Source organism: Phodopus roborovskii, unplaced genomic scaffold (assembly GCF_943737965.1).
Source record: "Phodopus roborovskii unplaced genomic scaffold, PHOROB, whole genome shotgun sequence".
Classification (NCBI taxonomy): domain Eukaryota; kingdom Metazoa; phylum Chordata; class Mammalia; order Rodentia; family Cricetidae; genus Phodopus; species Phodopus roborovskii.
Window position 1 is genome coordinate 8,342,196 of NW_026126408.1, and position 13,080 is coordinate 8,355,275.

Consider the following 13,080-nt stretch of genomic DNA (forward strand, 5'->3'; position numbering starts at 1 on the left):
GAAGGAAGAAGCTAGAAAAAAATAGCACAGTAGAAATATAGCAAACAAGACAGGATTTTAAGAAAGTCTAATGGTATCCTTCACTCTCCCTCTCTACAACTCCCACTCCCCCACCCCAGCCCCCACTTTTCCATCTCCCACCTCCCATTCCCCCATCCCCCAAACCCCACTCCCCCACCTCCAACCCCCACTCCATATAGCTATCCCTACTATGGCTCCCCTTGGCTTTCAATTGTTGCTCTAAAAATCAAGCAGAATCTGTTTTAGCCATTTAAATCAGAATTGCTTAGGCTAAGGCCAGCACCAAGCCCCAAAAAGAAGGATTTCCCTGCTCACTCCTTTTTGTTCTCATGTGTATACCAGATCCAGTGCTTTACCATACCTAGAGGAAGTTCATGTGCCATAGAATGGCACGTTAGTGATACCAAACCCACTTGCCAGGCCTGTTATCAGGGAGAGAAACACAATCCCTTATCTGTTTGTCTATCTATCATCTATCTATCTATCTATCTATCTATCTATCTGACATCATCTATCATCTTTCTATCATCCATCTATCAATCAACTATCATCTTTCTATCATCTATTTGTATCTATAATCTATCATCCATCCATCCATCTAATCTTTCTTTTTCAGAACCTTATGGATTCTGTAGGTGAGGTACTTTTAGGAATTTTCGAGAAGGATATTTGAAAAGACTGAGGGATTTCAAAGAACTCATTAAAGGAGAGAAAAGTTATATTATCCCTAGGTACTATTCACATAATTCTGTAGAATATTCTGGGAATCTAGTAGGATGTAGACAACTATCTCATGATTACTTATTATGGGACAATCAGACCTTTCCCTAGATGCCCTGGGAGTTTCCTGTGGTGGGCAAAACTGCCATGTTTCTTTTAGGGATGGTGTTAGACTTGAGGGAAAAACAACCTTCATAATGTAGCAATAACCTTTCCCTGCAGAGTTGAGCCTCTCTTCACAGTATTCAGCCCCACGTTCTTCTTCAGTTTTGTCCTACAGTACAAACTGATGTTTGGTCAGTCACTTACAGACTGATAAAGGGCTAGAGGAAATCAGACAGAAGTAGTTTAGGAAACTAGACTGAAAATAGGGTATATGTCTTCTGTCTTATGTTCATTTGTATGTGGTTTCCATGGGGATCATCATTTGGCAGTGATGTCAGTCATTGTTAGCAGATAGTACTGTCTTTTAGCTAATGGGCTGAATGGGTGAGAGGGCAGAAGGGCTTCAGAGGGACGAGACAGAGGCAGAGCATCGAGTCGTAGGGAAAGAAGTGGACAGATGGCCCTATCAGTGGTATGACTCCAAGAATATCTGTGGTTTTCTGTGAACATAAGGAGCAGATCAGAGAATGAAAGCTTTGTAGGGAGAGGTCTACTGGAGCACATCTCTCCCCAAGGACCCTACTTGTCTCTTTTTATATCTGCTGGGCTTCCTTTGTGTCATCCTTCAGATACTGGTCTCTCCAATTTCTAAAAGAGAAGGACCTGGAAACACACAAGGATGAGCACTGGAAATGTTGTGTCTTAGATGACATAATTCAGAGAAAGTTTGGGTGGGCCTGCATCCATACCCAGGTCTTGTTTTTCCCTTGTGATAGGAAGAACTTGAAGAAAGATGTGTCTACGTATTCTGGTGGCTAAGATGCTGTACAAACCTCTGGTCTGGATATTAATAATAGTGGGATACTGGGGAGACATGAGTATGGCTTTCTCACTAGGACAGACTAGACATTATAGAGGAGTGGTATTCAACAATAGTTGACTCCATACAAGGTTCTTGGGGTCCAAAGTCAGAAGTAGAGGCCAGAGCATTTATTGTGGGTAACACAAACTCGTGGTAATTTGTTATGCCATTAATTGGCCCACATATTCAAGAACTGTCTTTTTAAAGTGGGAGTTCAGGTGTTGCTATGTTCTCCAAGGTGTTCTCAAGCTACTGAACTTCTCTTCTTGCCTTGTTTTTCTCATGTGCAGCTACAAGTATGTCCCTGGCTCAGTGAAAATTCTTGAATTGTGCTGTGACTGCCTCTAAGTTAGTGATCTAAGGAAGAAAAAAACAAAAGCAAGAAGACACAGACACAGTCCTTTCCATTGAGGAGCTCATCCCCCTCTATACTAGCTAGTTTCTAATTATCAGCTTGAGTCACCTAAGAGAGCCTTAATTGAAGAACTTTCTAGATTGGGCTGACCTGTGGTCCTGTCTGTAGGGATTGTCTTAGTTGGGGTAGGAATACACTCCCTAAATATGGGGAGCATGATTTCATGAGCTGGGCCCTGAACTGTGTAAGAGGAAAACTGAGGACAAGTAGGCAGGCAGCATGGGTACACTAGTCTCTCTTTAGAGTCTTTCCCTATGGCTGTGGTATGACCAGCTCCATGGAACTCTGGCCTCTGTGACTTCACTGCAATGGTGATCTGTAACCTAGAATTGTAAACCAAATAAGTCCCTTCATCCCCAAAGTCACTTTGATCATGTGTTTTATCAGAGCAATGTAAATGGAACTAGGAGCTTGTTATCAGGAAAGAGACTATAACTGAGGTGAGTGTGGCACTGGAGAAATTTCCCTCCTGGGCAGAGGGTTTCCAGTTCTCTGTGTTAAGGTTTGATTAAATTAGACCAGAGGTAATGGCGAAAGGCATCTGAAGGCACAAAAGCACCGAGACCAGTGATTCATAACCTTCCTAATGCTGGGAATGCTGGGACCCTTTAATACAGTTTCTCATATTTAGTGACCTCAACCATACAATTACTTTCCTTGTCACTTTGTAACTATAGTTTGTTATGAATTGTATGTAAATATCTGATATGCAGATGGTCTTGGTAACCCCTTTGACCTCCGGTTGAAAACTGCTGACTAAGGCAACACCCTGCCTTTTCTATTGTGCCACCAGGAAGGAGATCACTTGAGAGCAAACAGCAGGAGACTGAAAGTGCAAGTCAGCTCCCTTCCTTGATTTTCATAAAGAAAAGGGTAAATAGGGAGACCCAGGCCACCAAGAATAGCCAACCCGGGATCCAGGATCCATCACTGTTTCATGGCTTTGTACATCTTGTCTGGGGTTTATTCTGTAGTTCGTGGACCTTGATTATCCATAATAATCATAGTAATTAATAAAAACCTTTTAAAAGAGACTTTAATCACGCTTGTGCTTTGCTTCCAAACACATAATAAAAAGGAATTACTTATAAAAGTGACAAATTTATTCCTAATTATACTATTATTTTGTTATGCAATACAAGTAGAGCAATCTTTGAAGCTGAAAAAATGTCTCACACAGAATTAATTAGAATAGTACATGGTTTGGAATTAGGCAATTATTTTATTGATATTTCATAACTAAAGTTTTAAAGAGTATCTCAAATATTTTCATTATTGCTTGTAAATAATTATTTTAAACACTTCACTTGTGTGAGTTCCAAAGATAAGCTTTGGACCCTTGATGGGGCCTTATGAGAATATCTTTAATCTGAGGGAATTTGTATAGACCACTATTAGAGTTTAAATCTGTTGCTGTGACAAATGTCATGACCAAAACCAATTTATGGGAGGGGTGTTTCTAGCTTACAGGCAGGTCACAGTCCATCATTGAGGGATGTCAGGGATGGAACTCAGGTAGAAGCATGGAGTTGGAACAGAGGAACAAGTCTTGCTGGTCAATTCAGGCTCACGCTTAGATAGCTTTCTTTCTTCCTTCCTTCTTTTCTCTCTGTCTCTCTCTCCCCCTCTTTTGTTTGTTTGTTTTTGTCTTTTAACAGCTAGCTTTCTTATCTAGTCCAGGAACATATGCTCAGAGAATGGTTCCTCCCACAGTGGACTAAGTCAATTAACAGTCAAGATAACTCATCACAGACATACCGTCAGTTGAGACTCCCTTTTTATTTCATAGGTATTTCTAACCTATGCCAAATTTACAGTTAAAGCCCATTAGGGCAGACAACAAGAATCACTGTGGCCCAGATGGCTACAACCAGGGAATTCATTTATTAAAATACACAGTAAGGAAAGGACTTTGAGGTATAGAAAGGGCTCTAATTCACCAAGTGTATCACCTGTCCAGATAGTACATTTGTTTTGAGGGGGGAATGGTTCTGAATGTCTCCAGCTTCTAGCTCCTAGTTGAGGACCTAAGGAAAACACCCAGGTTATAAAGTGATTTACAAGTTAGGATGGTAATTCTCATTCCTAGACTCTCCATTGGTGCAAGTCCCCATGCTTGATAAAGTACAGTAATTGTTTTCAGAATTTAAAATATTTATTCATCCCAAATGACCTTTCCTCCTGCCTTATGATCCAATCATAGCCACACCAACTTGTTTAATTTTGCTATAGAATAAACAGCCCAAGAGTCAGAGTCCTGTCCTGTGTTCCAAGTCCTCTGTACATAAGTGTTAAAAGTCGCCTCCTTTCTTTGCTGTGCGTATTCTGCAGATACTTCAAAGACTATGCTTTCTTTTAGACTTTGATTGCTCATCATGTAGTTAGGATTATATTTGTAGTACAAGCACTGAGTGCTTATTTGGAATATATATAAAACACAAAACACCTGACCAGAATTCAGAAGAGTTGTACCCTGGAATGACCTACATGTTAGACATTGTCTTAGTTAAGGTTTCCATTCTGCAGTGAAACACCATGACCAAAAAGCAAGCTTTGAAGGAAAGGGTTTATGTGGCTTATATTTCAGCATTGCTTTTCATCACTGAAGGAAATCAGGACAGGAACTTAAACAGAGCAGGATCACACAGGCAGGAGCTGATATAGATAGAGTCCATGGAGGAGTGCTGCTTACTGGCTTGTTTCCCATGACTTCCTCAACCTACCTTATAGAAATCAGAACCAGCAGGCTAGGAATTGCACCACCCATCATAGGCTGGGCCCTCTCCTGTTGACCACTAAATGAGAATATATATGCCTTACAGTTGGATCTCATGGAAACATTTCCTCAACTGAGGCTCCTTCCTCTCTGATGACTCTAGCTTGTGTCAATTTGACACACACAACCAACCAATACAGATATCAGGTTCCAAAAGAAGTTTGGAAGAAAAACAACCATGTCTGTGTCCTACCATTCAAAACCCCAGGCCTCAGTTGAGTCTATTGACTCACCATGGCTTAGAGTCCTCTGCCTGAGCAGAAGTTCTCCTTGAACACTGGGTAATAAAAAAAAATTGTTGACTGGCCACCCTTCCAGCTGCAAAGGAAATAACCCCATAGTCAAAGCACTAGTAGTTATCCCATTGGTTTTACATTCTTAAGAAAAGTAAAACAGAGGAAATAGAGGATGACATGAGAAAATTGACATGGTATTGTGTCAAGAGACATGGAGAGACAAAAGAGGCATAGGACTGCAGGGTTCTGGGTCTTGGGTGATATTTCAGTGGATAACGTACTGGCTGGTCAAGCAAACATGAGGACGTGAGTTCGATACCCACTAGAACCCATGAATGCTGGGTGGCTGCTGCAGCCTGTCTATAATTCTAACACTCAGAGAGTGGAGATGGGGATTCATGAAGAAATCTGGATAGCTACACTAGCCATTTTAGATGAGCTCTAGATTAAAATGAGGGTCCCTGCCTGGGTGAATAAAACAGAATAACCATGGAAGGTTCCTGAAGTCTTCCTCCAGCTTCCGCATGCATAAGTGCCTATATTCCCAGGTGTGCTAATAAACATTCCACCACACAAAGACTGCAAGGTCTCTAGGAGCCACATGAAAGCAGGGGTAGTGTGTTCAGTGACTTCACCTCCATTTGGTTCTCAGTTTCCACAAGTGAGGTACATGGTGGTTAATGCATGTACCCTGTAGGTCACTTCTCTCTCTACAGAGGCATAAACACTGTGAGCTGAGTAGCTGAAATTAAACAAATCTTCTTGGTCTTGCAAGGCAGCTTGTTCAGTCATCACAGCTCTCACGAGGCTGTGATTTGCTGCCTAATATTTAACCTAAACCTCCCTCCGCTTTTGTTTTAGATCATCATCACTTGTGCGGTCCTATCAATCTACCTATGCATTTCTACGCCACCTCTCACCAGAGTGCTTAGCTCCTGTCCTCCCTAAGCAATGACGTTAATATTGAAGGTAAAATCTATTTCATAGAGATAATGTACTATAGACCTTTCAGGAGAGCTCTCTATGATAATGAGGAATGAGTTACCATGCTGAGGTTGTTTAAATGTCATTTATTTTAACAAGTGACACTCTGAATTTATTTAAAGTTGACTACAATGAAGGAAGGGTGGAGAGTTTTAAAGTTTCATGAGACAATAATAGAACTGCGAAGCAAGGAAGCTCAGAAGAGAGACAGCACAGAAGGAATGGAGGTTATGACCCAAGAGAGACTAGGGGCTGGCTGAATGCTCCCACAGCTTGACAAAGACTGCAGAGATGCTACCTGAGGACCACTGGTTTGGCTTACCAGTCCTTTCTTTGTGTGTGTGTGTGTGTGTGTGTGTGTGTGTGTGTGTGTGTATTTGTGTATAGATGTCTTAGCAGGTGCAAGTGTGAAGTTGACTGGGAGAGAGTAGCAACAGTCTCTTTCCACTCCACTTGCACAATTTAGCCCTCCTTCCACAGTCCCGGAGGTCCTAGGCACTGGCACTAGGTTAACCCTGCTGGCCAATTTGACTGTGAGAGTATTTGGCTCTTTTGAGAATAAAAACTATTTTTCATCTCCACCCTGCAAGTCAAACATATGATTTTATTCTTTGTTTTTGAAGAAATGTTCTAGAGGGTAGGCGGTATGCCAACTGCAAAGTCTCTCAGGGGGTAAAAATGGGGAGGTGACAGAGGTATGGTCATTTTTTAATAAAATGAAATAGTAGAGCAGTCTTTGAACATAAGCCATAAGAAAACAGGAGGAAGGTGTTCAATGAGTATCAAGTGGCTGTGTTGTATGTTGGAAGGTGCAGAGCAATAGAATCTCTTGTAGATATAGAAGGATGGAATGGAACAGAATGAGGAGACTGTAGTATGGACTTTGCAGTGTCCTTGGTCTTAGCCTCAGTTTACTGTACTTCTTTAGTTCTCTCTCACATGAACTTTCTCCCTTGCTTCTCTTACATGTATATTGGACAGAGAATAGTAGCCTATCAACATCCCAAATTGCATTGTCTTAGGCAATCCCAGGTACACAGAGTTAGGTATCAACTAAATCATCTCATTCCTGGGAAGGAGAATCTGATGGGATTGGAGTCAGACACTGAGCTTGGTTTTGATCAGTATCCATTGTGCCGAGGGACAGATGTATTGCACTGAACTTTATTAGTATGTATTACTATGGCTACAAACAGTTCATCTTCTGATATTTGATTAGTGCACATTGTGACACATAACATTCATTTGTTAATAATTAAAAGTGTACCATCTGTGTTTTCTAATGTTCCTTCCCCGTGTCCTCATACCTCATAGTAAAAAGAAATAAGTCAGCTGGATCTACCTATTGGTGAAGATTAACAGTAAACAAGCATTTACATACTGATAGTAATGGGCAAACCTACTCCTTATCCAAATCACTTTTGATAAAAAAACAAAATGGAAATTACTACTTATTGTTGCATGGATCCTTAAACTCAGTGTGTCTGAAAAGACAACCAATCAATAAAGAAAACAAAAAGAGATGAATTTGGGAAAAATGACTTGTAGAAGGAGATTACAATAGGGGTGGGATGGAGATTAGACTGGGTAGGATTGTTACAATAGTCTGAATGCATTTTATATACAAATCAAATTGCTATCTCACTTTAAAATGTTACATATATTTGCGCTGAGTGTAGTGGGTTGGATTGAATATGATAAATAGGAGGAGACTTGCTAAGAAGGGACCCATCAGGAAGGGAAGGGGGATGACAGGGAAATGGGAACAGCACAATGACCAAAATTCATCATAGAAGTGTACAAAGCTGTCAAAGAATTTCAGAGGGTAATAAACATGCCCAAAGTAAAATCTATGGTCGCTTGGGGCTTGTTCTTGTGTATGAAGGAGGTATTTCTTTTCTTTGAAAATGGTCATTTTGAGCTGGGTCGATAGCAGGAACTAGTTGTTTTTCACCAGAAAAGTTGAGCTTGCATCTACCTGACTTTAGTATCAACTACAGTCTTGTCATGGGATATCTTCCCAATCTACAGGAAATGCCACATGAGTTTGGGTGATTTTATGAAGACTTGGATCATAATAACATTTCTTAAAAAGTTAAATAAGTTATTTTCTTTTCATTCCAATCAATTCCCTTATTCAAACATTTAGAATAATTATAGGCTACAGGTAAATTATAGATCATGCACATGCTAAATTATAACCCATCTACACCAATTAATATTTATTGAGCAATGAATGGGCAAAATATGCTAACTTGAGGATTCAAGACCTGAGTGTAATTAAGAACTTCGGCTGGGAAAGATTATAGCTGCCTCTTCCCAAACATGCCTCCCACCTCTCCCCAGCATCTGCCAAGGGAAATGTAAGGATAATATGCTAACCCTTAGCTTAGCTCTGAAGTTGTTTACACAGGGAAAAATCAATTACTTTAAATATTTTAAATCTTATTTCCTGGTAACTAACCAATGACAGTTTATGATGGTCTTAAAAGCCAGGCAAAGGAATCAAATTAAATTTTATTTATTTTTTCCCTTCCCAAGGGCCTTGTGTGGGTCTCTCATGAGCAGACATAAAGAATGCTGTGGGAACCACGGCAGTTTAGAGCTTGTGAGATTCCACTGTGCTCCATAGCTTAGTGACTATTCTATTCATACTGTAGATGCTATGGTAAGCTTAAGCCAGGAGGGCCAGAAAACAGAAATCATACTGTATCAGTGGCTTTGCAAATTGATTGTGAGCAAAACTGCAGAACAATGTTGAGCTCATTAAAATACATTTTAATTCAGGACATAAGATTTGGGGCAGATATGTACTTATAAGAACTAATAAATCATGCAGGGATATAGCATGGTGTCTATCAGTGCATAATCTACCAGTCCCCAAGATCATTTCTCTTCACATGCTCAGCACCTAAGCTTAAGGGTGACCTGCTTTTGCAGCCTCTTAGTGAGAAAGAAGCAGGAAACAGTGGGTTTTGAGATCTCAGGGTTGTCTGAATTACATATGATTGAAGTAGAGACTTTGGTAGAAAACTCACTGAGCATCAAAGTAATCTAACCAGGAATGTGAGACATCATTTCCTAGCTGGGACCTGAGACAGCTCTTGCCTGATTGGTAAATGGGAGTGTGTAACCAGTCCCAGGAGATTTTCATTTCATAGCTGCCTGCATCTGAATGATGATCTTTGTCTCCTCTTGCTGCCATCAGTTCACACAAAGGTTTAGGAACTAATATCTGTGATGAATGAATATATCTTCAGGCTGGGTATGTTGGAGGTGTGTTCTAGAGTCTGTATTCCATTCCATTTGGGTGTTTCTAGCAGTCCCTAGTATCTATACAACCACCTGAGATACAGCCTCTTTGAGTGACTTTCACATCCAAGTTCCATTCAGTGGGTCTCTTTCCTTTGACTCTTGTAAGTATCCTGAGATAGACATTGTGCAATAAACTTTTAGGATTCCCTAATTACAGACAGGACAATGCTTTGATGTCCATATGAAAGGTGGAGCATTAGGAGATGGATGAATGGTATAAAGCCCACTGCTCACACACATTGATATTCCTGTTACTTAGAACATGGTTCACGGTGCTCCTAGAGTCCAGGCAGATAGAATCAATCTCCTAAGCAACTGCCTGACATTGTCCTCCCCATCTCATCTTAACAACATCCCTGGCCTTCATTTCTCTTCTGTAATGTGAGGGCGATAAAGATTAGCCTATCGACTTAGATTTTGTAATTACAGTTATATATAAAGGACTGGGGTAATGTTCTTTTATATAAAGAAAATGGGAAAATGTTCAATGCATAATATTTAAAACAGTCACAAAGATATGACAGGTTACACCCTAAGAAAATCCTTTGGGGGGGGTCTTTTGTTTCCCTTTGTTGACCTCAAATCCAGGCACCTCCCCCACTCCTCCAGAAAAAAAGTTACCAGTTCGGGCAGTCACCCTTGTCAGTTCTCCTGCATGAAGCAGGATGGAAATCATGCTTGGCCACTTAGGAGAGAAATGATACTGAAGACAAGACAGAGTATAAGCCAGCTCGGCTTTGTCTTTTTAAGAGAAAATTGAAGGCAGGTCCCAGGCACAATGTCTGTGATCTACATTTTGGAATCAAAAAGCATGTTTGTGCCTACTAGTCAGTACACCAGCTTGTTTAAATGGATGTAGTTTTTCCTGCTCACTTCCAAACTGGAACTGTTGGGTGTGCTGCTGTTTTGTAGTAGAGAAGTCACATTTGAATCCGCAGGAAATGCTTGCAGTTTAATCAGAAGTAAAAGGATCAGATGTAACTCACACACACAATAAATGGAATGAGAGGCGACAGACTTGTAATGTCTCTTTAATGTAATCACAATATATTCCAAGGGTGAAGGTGTGACTTCAATTTGGATGGATACACATGGCTCTCCCATTTGTAATCATCATTAGTGGGTTGTGTGCACCCCCTGGAAATGGAAATCTGCCTCCATGGAAATCTAATATCCTTTAATGATACAAGAGAACATCAATTGTGACAGAAGGGTCTGGGCTGAGTCAGACCACCCAGGCAGTAGAGGCCTGACTTCCAGTGGTCAATAACTAAGAATCTAAATTCTGCTACTGATTAAGAACAACACCCTGCAATAACTACAGAGAGCTTGTGTTCCAGTAAGACCAATGCTACTCTAGGGTGAGTGGGGCCCACACTTGGGTGTATCTTGGGGTGGATGCTTGGGGTCATTTGACATCTGCATATTTGATTAATTGAGTGGATTTCATTCTTATTCCCATCTGCAAGTGAAGGAGAGCTATTTACATTTTAAAGAATGCTTACTTGTGTTGTTTACTCTCCTGGATTAGCATGGTGTTTTATCTGTTTCTTATCACAGTCAACTGTCTCCTAGTTATGTGTGAGGTTTATTTCCCCCAGCAAACTGTGAACTTTTTGATATTTAAGTTTGGTTTGTAATCAGTTCTATAATCCCTCCTTTCACCTCAGCACAGGTCTTGACAAAGAGGCAACTGTAATTGTGCTCAGTGAAGTGAATTGAAACTCGTCTCTCAAACCTGTAAATGGGACTGTTCCTCTGGATAAGAGTTTATAGAAGAATTAAATGAGTTAATTTTCACTTAAAATTGTTTTTCCTCCTGTGCTAGCCAAAATCAACTACATGCTTATTTGCTAGAAGGGAACACAGCAAAATCTTCTTGTACCAGACTTCTGACTGTTTACAAACCAGTTTTGAGTTTACCAAATTGGGCTAGCATTTCTAACTCTTTAATAAATTATAGCTATGATTAAGCAAAGGCTGTCCTTCTCTAAACCTCATTAACATGACACACAGATTTTAAAAATCAGTGATATATATTTGAATTCAACAAATAATAATCATGTCCCCTTCACACTGTACAACTCATTCAAGGAATAACTTGACATCACCTAGGATCACCTGAGAAGAGAGTTTCGATGACGGATTTTCTGAATTGGGTTGGCCTGCTATTGTCTTAATTAAATTGATGGTGGAAGACTCAGCCAACTCTGGGCGGCACCATTCCCTAGCCAGGGGTCTTGAGCTGTATACACATGGAGAAAACAAGTGGAGCATGGGCAAAGACACACATTCATTTCTCATGCTCCTGACTGTGGGTGTGGTATACTGACCATTTGAAGAGCTTGCCTAGCTTCACCATAAGGGTGACTTGTGGATTGTAAGCTAAAATAAATCTTTTTCTTTAGTTGCTTCTTGTCAGGCTACTTTGTGACAACTACAGAAACAAAACTAGAACAGACAGCTTTGGAGAAAAGGCAACTTTGTATATATCAGCTACATGAAGATTAAAGACACTTAAAATGGTACCTGTACTGTTTATATGGTAGTGTTATTTTGAAACTAATGAAGTGGTTGATGTTAAACTATGTTCTAACCTGTGCTGTTACTCATAAACAAAAAGGATTACAGGAAATAAAGGTGGAAAGGACCAGACGTGCTTATATTCCTGTAACTATAAATCAAGGGATGGGGGGGGGGTCTCACAATTAACCTGGCCTGTTTATTCTAGGGTTCAGACACACTTGAGCAACACTGGTAAGCCCATGAGGTAGTTCTAAAACAGGCCTAATTGCCATAGTATTTGGAAGTTCTTTGGAAAGAGAATGCAAGTATTGATAAGGGTTGAGCTCTGGAGACTATCTCAAAGACAGTCCTAGAGATTGAAGTAATTCAAGGAGGGCAGGGAACATTCAGACTTATCTAGACTTTGGTTTCAACCTTTCCCCCAGAGGGTCCTGGGAAGTGAGGTTTACAACAAAGATAGGGAATAAAGAGCAAAGGAGACATATGCCTATTGAAATCCCTGTGAGACTATGTGGTGAGGTATCCTGCTCTTGTTCTGTGACAAAGTACAACTCCAAGAGGAATAGAGGTCACAGTGTAGAATAATCTAATACAATTCAAAATGTAGAAGATATAGCTGTCTGAGGTGATGCTGAGTGTCTCTTGTAGCAGTTGGAGTATGGTAAGTGTCAAATACCAGTTGTAGCAGTATCAGAAGAGGTGAATGGAAGCAACAATGGGCCCATGACTGTGGAACATGTTGTTACTTCCTTCCCTGGGACATTGCATCCAATGTAATGACAGCAGACAGGGTACTTTGACATAAGGGGACAGGTACAGGTGAGCTTGGTATCGTGGCCCAGTTTTGCAGTAAGTGAAGGGACCTGGATGGCTTATAGTGAGATTCCAGAAGGCTTACACACAGTGGTGGAGTTGGGAGTACTTTTGTGAGCTAATCCAAATCAGTTAGAGAAAATTCAGAGTATGTACTTTGCCCTGTGACATGTGGTAGCAAGAATCAAATCCAAGAACAACCCAGATGATACAATTTCAGAGAGAACTGAGAGACAATATTGCTTTGAGTACAAAAGTACTGTTGGTCACTAACCAGTGTGGCCACTAGTAGCTTTCTGTGCTTTCA

General features: G+C 40.5%; 1 long non-coding RNA gene across 1 annotated transcript; it reads left to right on the forward strand.

The window, feature by feature from the left end:
* Window positions 1-1,221: 1,221 nt before the first annotated feature.
* LOC127220029 (uncharacterized) lies at window positions 1,222-11,962 on the forward strand. The gene is made up of 3 exons (XR_007834350.1): window positions 1,222-1,318; window positions 5,997-6,104; window positions 11,843-11,962. It is a non-coding gene; the product is annotated as an uncharacterized LOC127220029 (long non-coding RNA).
* The last annotated feature ends 1,118 nt before the right edge of the window (window positions 11,963-13,080 follow it).